This window comes from Argopecten irradians, chromosome 8 (genome assembly GCF_041381155.1).
Source record: "Argopecten irradians isolate NY chromosome 8, Ai_NY, whole genome shotgun sequence".
Lineage (NCBI taxonomy): Eukaryota > Metazoa > Mollusca > Bivalvia > Pectinida > Pectinidae > Argopecten > Argopecten irradians.
Window position 1 is genome coordinate 31,061,069 of NC_091141.1, and position 9,148 is coordinate 31,070,216.

At 31.8% G+C, this 9,148-nt stretch overlaps 1 long non-coding RNA gene across 1 annotated transcript; it reads right to left on the reverse strand.

Annotated features, from left to right (window-relative positions):
• Positions 1 to 4,577: 4,577 nt before the first annotated feature.
• LOC138328900 (uncharacterized) lies at positions 4,578 to 7,978 on the reverse strand. Its single transcript, XR_011209373.1, has 3 exons — positions 7,950 to 7,978; positions 4,972 to 4,992; positions 4,578 to 4,674 (listed from the first exon to the last, which is right to left on the reverse strand). It is a non-coding gene; the product is annotated as an uncharacterized lncRNA (long non-coding RNA).
• Between the last annotated feature and the right edge of the window lie 1,170 nt (positions 7,979 to 9,148).

The window sequence follows — 9,148 nt, forward strand, 5'->3', positions numbered from 1 at the left end:
AACCATCAGATACCAAAGTACATCAATGAAAACATTTATCTGATGATGTTCGTGTTACTGTCACCGAATCCTTGATATGCTAACGTTATCAGTTTGAAAATATTAATTTTGTAAAAAAAAGTTTATTGTATACAGTATACAGGCATTTGGTACACGCGGTATTACTTATGTATCAACTGGATTACAGGCATGTCAACAGTGGTGTAATGTCATGGTTATAGTCATTGTTTTTAGATATTCATATAAAATTGAAAGTTATCAAGACACTTTGCAATAATATAGTTTGCTTTTTAAGAAATCGGAAATAAGAGTTCATACTAAGTTGTAAATTGTTAAGTATTTATATCCAAAATAAGGAAGCTAGTTTGACTGTTTAATGAGCTCATGCTTTAAGCAGTATCACCACAAATGCCATGTGAAGCCTATATAAAACAGAAAGTATGCCACGATAATTGTATACGTTTGGATATGTTTTATAGAACAAACTAGTAAGTAGCATATAAGTACAATGGTATCGAATTAATGCTATTGTGAGGAAAGCAAACAAGGTAATACATCACCGTGTAAATGTAGTAAGATACTCACATACTGAAAGAGAAGAAAAATAAGAATTAGATTACAAAAAATAAAGATAAATAGACAGACAGAAAACAGTACCCAGTAAACAGTATCATCCCCTGTTCTAGACATCATAATATGGTTTTGAATCTGCTATATAACTTTTATTTAAGTCACAAAATGAGTCAATACACGCCATGTTATCACCGATAAAACACTATATCGCCCGATTATTTCAGAAGAAGTTTATAAAAAATATATTGAACAGGTATTTTTAGATGACGTTATTGGCAGTTTCGTTGCCAATCAAAGATGATGAATACTACGAGCTGATGACTACTGTTTAAACTTTTAACGTTTCAACGTTAACACGATAGGGGAGTAGGAAATTTCAAAATAAAACAATTTATATTTTTTTCTGGATTTTGTGTCACTTCTCATTGGTGAAATACACGCCACGTTATCACCGATATAACACTATATCGCCCAATTATTCCGAAAGAAGTTTATAAAAAAATACATTGCAAAGATATTTTTAGATGACGTTATTGTCTACGTTACCAAAACGCTTCGTGTTCGTGGCACGTGCTCATTCTGAAATTCCGACTAGACTAATTACAACACTAGTCCTAAGCGTAATAGAATATATTTTAATGTTAATATATATTTTTGATATAAAAGTGAATTATTTCATCGGAGAAGGAACCATGCATCGTGGTGTGTTTTCAACATGGAGCTACAGGTGTTATCGCTGGTAATGTTCTCAGTACATATATACGTACATAAAATATACATGTGTATATAATAAAAGAATAGAGTGCACAATTTTCATTATGCTGTTTTTAATCAAACATTTAAATTCACACTCATTTAAAAATCAAAAAAAAATATATAAACAAAAAACAAAACAATTATAGCATTTTAATTTCGGTTAATACATGGTTATATTGACCACAGAAAAAAAATATCGACTACGGACTACGTCCTCGTTCGATACTTTTTTCTTTTGTCGATATAACCATGTATCGACCTCATCAAAATATTATATTTGCATAATATGTGAATGTATTTTTTTTCGTCAGAGAGTGCAATTATTTCTGTTTAACTAATGTATTAACGACTGTATGGTTAATGAAATAGCTATATTGACAGGTAAAGATGAAAAGACAGACAATATCTAGAAATCAAACGGTACCATTATCGAATACACTTTGAAAAACAATTAGGTGGTTAAAACGGTGCATTGGATTTGTTTAACAAAAAATTTAACTGTTTTTAAGTTTATTGTTGAGGTTTTTTTCTAAAATAAGTCTTGTATTTTTATCCTAATATCATACAAAGATATCATTGTGGATTATTGATAAAGACATATGTATATAGCTCTAGTTTACAACAGCCATAGGCCAATACATTAGAATAAGAACTATCTCATACCCTTTAATCTTAAGCCGGTTTTGTATTATTCAATATGTCAGAATTTTTCCAAACCATTTTTTTCAAACTTCAAAGTAATCAATCAAAATAAAAATAGAATTATCAGACTTTCAGTGCCAAAAGGCTTTTAGCAGCTCATCTAACCCTGATAGTGTTCTAAAGGGAATATAAAACTAACCGCAGTCTACATTGAAGTGGCACCTTTCTATAGTGTATTTACACTTTAAATCACTTACTTTTGTTTAATGTCTTTTTCTACATCTCAAACATATATAATACGTTGTTAGTCATAACGAGGACGCAACCAATATCTTAACAAATTGCAAGTAATGGGATTATGTAGTTTTAACAACTCACGTGCAGGCAATAAATGCATGTTGTTGAAGTATTCCTGACCTCTAGCGAACTGAATAATGTCTATATGATACCAAAAATATGTCTCTATGTACAAATAATATAACCATTAAAAATACACAAGTCGTTCGGTTATAGAATATAAAGCCTGCTTGTAACCATTAAATAACTGCCGTGCCTGATATAACTCTCTGATGCTTCGATTGGAGCTTTATGGTTTATGTGATACGAAATGTAAGGAGGTAAGATATCATACTGAAGCATGGATGTGTACTATTCTTATATTCTGTCCACCAAATGTGGATTTCATGTATACAAAATTACAATATTCATTAAATTTGTTGAACACTCTGGAATATGACGATGGTTATACCGTATAATTAGTGAAACAATTACTTGATTACGAGGGATACCTTGTTAACTTATCTTTAAGAAAGTGGAAAGCATATGTAGCATCTATACCGCACATCCTAAATTATGACGTTTTTTTTCAGAAAACGAACCAAAATAGGAACATAGGAACTATAATATGTTGTGAGTAGAGGTAAATGCTGGATCAATATACTATCATCATTTTTTAAGTATTTGGTTCAATTTTATCAACATGCAATTCTAATGTATCTTTCCTACAAGAAAGAATTGATTGATTTAGAGCCAAATTGACTGTTATATTAACTGTTCTTTACTTATAATCCAATGGGTATGGGTTATGTTAACATCGGTTATGTCTGTATCACTTAACACCTGGGATATTTAAGAATGGAGGTACATATCCATCTATGTAAACGTCTCGTACTTTTATGGTTTTTTTAGGATTTCACTTAAAGGTCATATTAGTTATTTTTTATTCTATCGAGTTTCAATACCTTTATTTCGTTTTCTAATACTTAATTTTATGTTTGGCTGCGGTGCGTATATTTTGAATAGCAAGTAATGATCTCAACAGAATGTTGCTAATTATGAGGGTTTTTTTTTTCAATTAATCCATTCTTATTTATGCTTTTGGTAATTGTAATATATTTTGTCATATTTGGCAATATCTAGTTTAATGATACAGCTATATTACCCATAATAATTTCTTCTATAATATTAGTCTCGTGATCCTTTAACAACCATGACATCGGATCAGCTAGCAGACATAGATAAAAACATTTATGATCTCTGTAGTAAATTCGTCTTAATATCTTTAGGTAAGATAGTGAAATTTCCGTCTCACTAAACTTTGGTTTAGCGTGTTAAATCTGTTTACCTACAACACATAACATATATTCTTTCATACCTACGGGTGTAACACTGGCTGGTCTAGGGCAATACACCCATGTCGTCTGAGGCTGTATTGCATGGCTACCCATGCAATAAAGCCTCGTGACGCCATAGCGTCAACATTATCACTCTATCCTCGGTAAAATATTATTTTTTTCACAAAATTGACTGGTTTTACTCTAAAAGATGCAAACAACGGAATTTGTGTTGAAAATATCACGTAATTTTTCATGTATAGAACATTGACTTCCAGTCGTGGATTTCTTCGAATTTATTTCAAAATGGCTGGATATTATAGTTGTAAACTTGCAGTAAAACGTAGAGATATGAAAGAAAAATACTCTTTCATAAGCTGATATGACGGATAGAGATATTCTACCCCCGGGATCACAAAATGTTGCAAAACCCTCGGTAAGCCTAGGGGTTTACTACATTCTGTGACCCTCCGGTAGGATATCCCTATCCTTCATATCCAGTCATACAATATAAAGATTGGTAATACTCATCAGATAACTGTCGTCTCTGATATAACTATCTTATGTTTCGATTGTAGCTTCATGTGAAAGTATGTAATACAAAAGGTAAGGTGGTACGTTATTATACTTTATTTTATAAGGATTATCTATGTATATCAACTGGATTAGCTTGTACACTACTTTTTGGCAAATTGCAACTGTTATGTACTTTGTTTACACCATTATTATGTTTGCGGTTAATAAAAACATTGAGTTGTTGATAATACTTGCATAGTCTTGATTAATAGTGTCACCTAATCACGGATATGTTACTGGTGATATTCTAACAATAAGTAATACGATTTTGATATAGATATATCATTGGTATCCGCTCGATGATTTATGATACTGCTGTGTCCGTTTAATACTATGATAATACCTGAGAGGATCGCGACACACAAAGAAAGAATATACGTTATTTAGACGTGTATGTTCAATTATAGAATTTCTCTATTAATACTAGTTTAACGTCTCAGTAAAAGATTCACTATTGTATATGACTGACAATTTGATAACATAGGATACTTACTATGAAGTCATTCCCCTTGTGCTGTAACATAAAAATGATTGATTTAGCGAGAATAAGACAACAACAAATCCCCATATAGATTCAGATGGGTTAGTTGGGATATCTAAAAACTAGTCTTATCTGTTACAATGATTGGATTCTGTCAAAATGATTCACGTAAACATCTGATGTATCAACGCCACAGAGCCATTAACGATATACTATAACCTATAAATAATCTAACCGTTATCAATTAAGCAGTTAATATTCCTGTTCTCTGACCACCATATAAATAAAACAAAATGTCCCTACCGACAGAAGATAAACATCGGTACTTACCTGACACTCAGGACAGGTTTTCTGTGAATAAAATAATCGACGGTTAAATTATATATCACGACATGAAAGACATGTATATGCATCTTTATATTTATATAGCATTTGTATTATGTATTTATACTCCAATGTTGTTTGCGGACCATACCCTGTAATAGTTCATTAGATAACGTTTCTTTTGCCATGAACAAGAACATGTTAGTAAAACAATTCAGTGGGAAATATGGCTTATGGTAATTACAAATAAATAGCTCGAATTCTTAGTTAAAATTCACAAATATTAATTGTTGCTAACAAGAAGCCTAGGAGTCTTAACGGTCATCTTAATACAAAACAAGACACCATCAATAATTTAAAGATGCTCACCGTTGACAAATAAGCACGATAGTATCAGTGATCGTTGGATCAATATTAAATGATCAAATAAGCTTACATTTTCATCAACCAAGACAACCGGCAGATGTTATAAGTTTCTAATATATTTAACACTGTGTCATTAAGAGTAGATCAAAGTCATCTATTTCATCAAGTGTTTTTTTCCCAGTGACCTTAAATGGGAGTCAAGGATACTCATTTGATCAAACTCGATAGCTCTTCATTCTATGCATACTATAGGCCCAATACCAGGAAGCTTATTAATTATTGTTAATTATTTCTCTCTTGAAGTCTTTACAATATAGCAAGCGCGTTTTGCTACGGTGGACTTAATTGAATGTCAAGCTCATAAATTTGAACCAACCTGATTGTCCTTCCAAGTAAACATCAGTTCTGATGTCAGATATCTAGTCCTCTTAGCCATTGTCAAGAAGTCGTTTTAAGATTTTAGCCTATACAACCCCTGTGTCATTGAATGAAAGTCATTCATTTGAACAAACTTCATATTCGTTCAACACATCAACCCACTGCCCATACACTGGGGCTTTCAGTTATCGCGGAGAAGTCATTTGTACGAAATGTTTGCGAACGAAACACGACAGAAAACATTAGACAAAGCGTTATGACTATAGGTCATCCTTATCTTAAAGTTCAGATAACTTAAAATCTCCATAAATGTTATTGCAACATCGTATTCTGTAAGGAATATGACAGTTATTTATGAAGGAATCTTAAGGCGAGTCTTGAACACTAATTTTCAAATTTGGATGATTCCCATTACAAAGAAATCGAGGGTTCTCACAATTTTGTTAAGTCTCACAAGAAAATCTTGAGTCCAAAGACTCGTCTAGGTGAGCCCCGTGAATCACTGCTTGGTCATGGCTTTATATTAACTCACAATCCGTAAATTATTTGATCCACATCCTAGTAGTCACATAATCAGCAAAGCGTACCACTTTGTTGGAAGGAAAAGGAAACTGGATACTATGAGAACAAACTCAATGATAAAACGCTAGAAACTGCACTGAGCTAGCATCTAGTACTCCACGGCTTAACGTTTCGGAATGATTATAGCAAATAGGACACCATATACGCTTGGCAATTTATTGTAAAATATTAGTTTAATATGCATGTTTTAGAGCTTATCGCAGTTCTAAATATATTTTAATCGATACATATTATGAAATAGGTAAGTAATGTGCAGATATACACACAATGCTGTACCAATAGGAGCAGAGTTCACAAAATTTAAATGATGGATTAATTTGAATTATTTTGATCAGTGCAATAATAAATCACAATAGATAAACGTGTGATGTCATCAACTGTCCGTGTTTGTGTCCTAAACATAACCATTTACTAGGATATTTGACCAAAAATGATTTTTGTTTCCTTTCTCAAAAAGGAAGTAATCAGCATTACATTTTAGCATTACATTCATACTTAAATTAAAGAGTTAAATAAATCGACAATATGAATGCATTGTGGTTATCAATTGAAATCAAACTTAAAAAATAACAAATATTGCAATTAGAATACGCGCGTGGCCAATTGATGCTTTCGATATCAAAACGCAGACGTTAATATTTGACCTCACTATTTGCGGGTTCAAACGTCTTATATATGTGATCAAAGTCGATTTGATATATAAGATTATAATGTCATAAGCAGGTGTAGTGTGAAATCATTATTAAATGGTTTAAGTCGTTATAATTTGCTCTGAATTAAGACCGTTGACCTGATAAATTTATCATAGTAGGATACATGTTATTGATGTGATAAATAAAAAGACATAAAACAGGTATTTCATTAAACAACACATACATGCGAATATGTATCAAATTGTAAAAACGTAAAAAACATTTTCCGTCATAGAACATGACAATCACAGTTGCATTACTACAATAGGAGAATTTTTCTGACTCCTGTGTGGGTTAATATTGCATTTCCTTTCGTTGCTCATTAGTATATTCGTGCAAGTTATACGTTGTTATATATTGGTATACAATGTAAGAATTGACACATTCCGATGACACCAGACTGAATACGCTTCTGCGGTGTGTCTGAACTCTCTAACACGGAGACATGCATTTGTTTTTCATTGTTTTATCGATTTCCCTTCGTTTAAAATCGATATGACATTAAAAAAAACACCGAATGGATATAGCGAAAAACAACAGGTTGCTCTGATAGGTTTCATTTTCATGTCAATCGTCATCACAGCTGGGCGTTCTGACCACGATGACGATATGAATACAAAAGTGGGGTGTCCAGGACATAGTTGCCGACTAAGTCCTAATATAGTCAATCGCAATGGTCACGTGCCCACGTGAGGACATGTGTACTAAAGAAAACGCTCTGATTGGAATCGTAAGACGTCCAACAATGTGATTCATTTGACAAATTGACAAATTGTCTGGAAGATCATTGAACACGCCATGTATAAAATAAAAAAGCGATTTTCGATAATTTAAACTTAAAAGCAACAATAAATCAGATGTGGTATCACATAGTCACCATACTACTCTAAAATAAGACGGGGAATAAGTATCAACCACTTAATGTCTTTCTTAAAGTTTAAAGGAAAAGAAAGAAACAATACTCACACATCTACACCTGGTTTGTCCGCACGTCTTTTCGAAAATACAAATATAAAATATAAAGTAATGATAAACATAGCTCCTAACTGCATCAGAACAGGAGGTATATATCCACTTGAGTATTCTTAAAGCAATTGATTTACTAGGTAAGATAATTGTTTAATTTAGATCAATCAAATTAATAAAAAAAAAATACTGGCGATATTATGGAATTGAAAATGTATCCCCATTTAGATATATTTTCTCTAATCTATAAATTGACATTCTTGATCTCGTTCATAACATTCAACATAAAACTCACCTGGCAACTAGCTGGTGGCTGTAAAGTAGAAATGTGTCAATTATATTTTTTCTGAATAAACAATCCACATTTTCAAACGGGTAGACCTCACTTACACATGAACATGGTTTAAATTGAAATTATATTAATTGTGAGCAATGGTGAGTTTTCCAGATTTTTTTTCTATATTATGTTGGTTAAGGCACCAATGGTATCAAAGTTTATATTGTTTGATAGAATTATCAACTATCGTGTCAGACATGTATTTAGATAGTATACTATTCCATTATCGTTTACTTACTCACAACCCAAACCAAATCATCTTTTCAGTTAACATATGTGTGTGTATATGTATCGATATATGGTCATATTGGGTACAATATGTTAACCATGATTAACGTGGAAACTTGAAATTACAATATCTACATTTGTATAGCAACATGTTACGAACATAGCAAATCGACATTAGAACATACATTGTAAAGGAAGCATCAATATGAATCTATTACGAGATAACTGAATTCGACATAATAGTCTTATTACAATTATAGAGGACTGTTCATAAGACAAAACACTGTTTTCATTTTTTTTTTTTATTATTTAATTACTTTCTTATCCAAGGACAGTTTTCGATTAACGTACAACAATAAAGCAAATTTGCAATGATAATAAACGTAATATGTATCTATATTTCTTTTCGCCAAACAGAATAAAGCCGATTGACCGAAATTCAATTTTATTCACTAATTGTTATACACGTACAGCCGATTTCCATTACATCCAATAAACAATCGTATGAAGTCTAGGTTACAGTAGGTAAAAATTTTGTAAACATAGTTTTTTATCAGATCAAGATGAATTAAATTCTAGTGAATTGAAATAAGTCAATTTTCAATGTTTGCGAACGGACGTCATGATAATGATT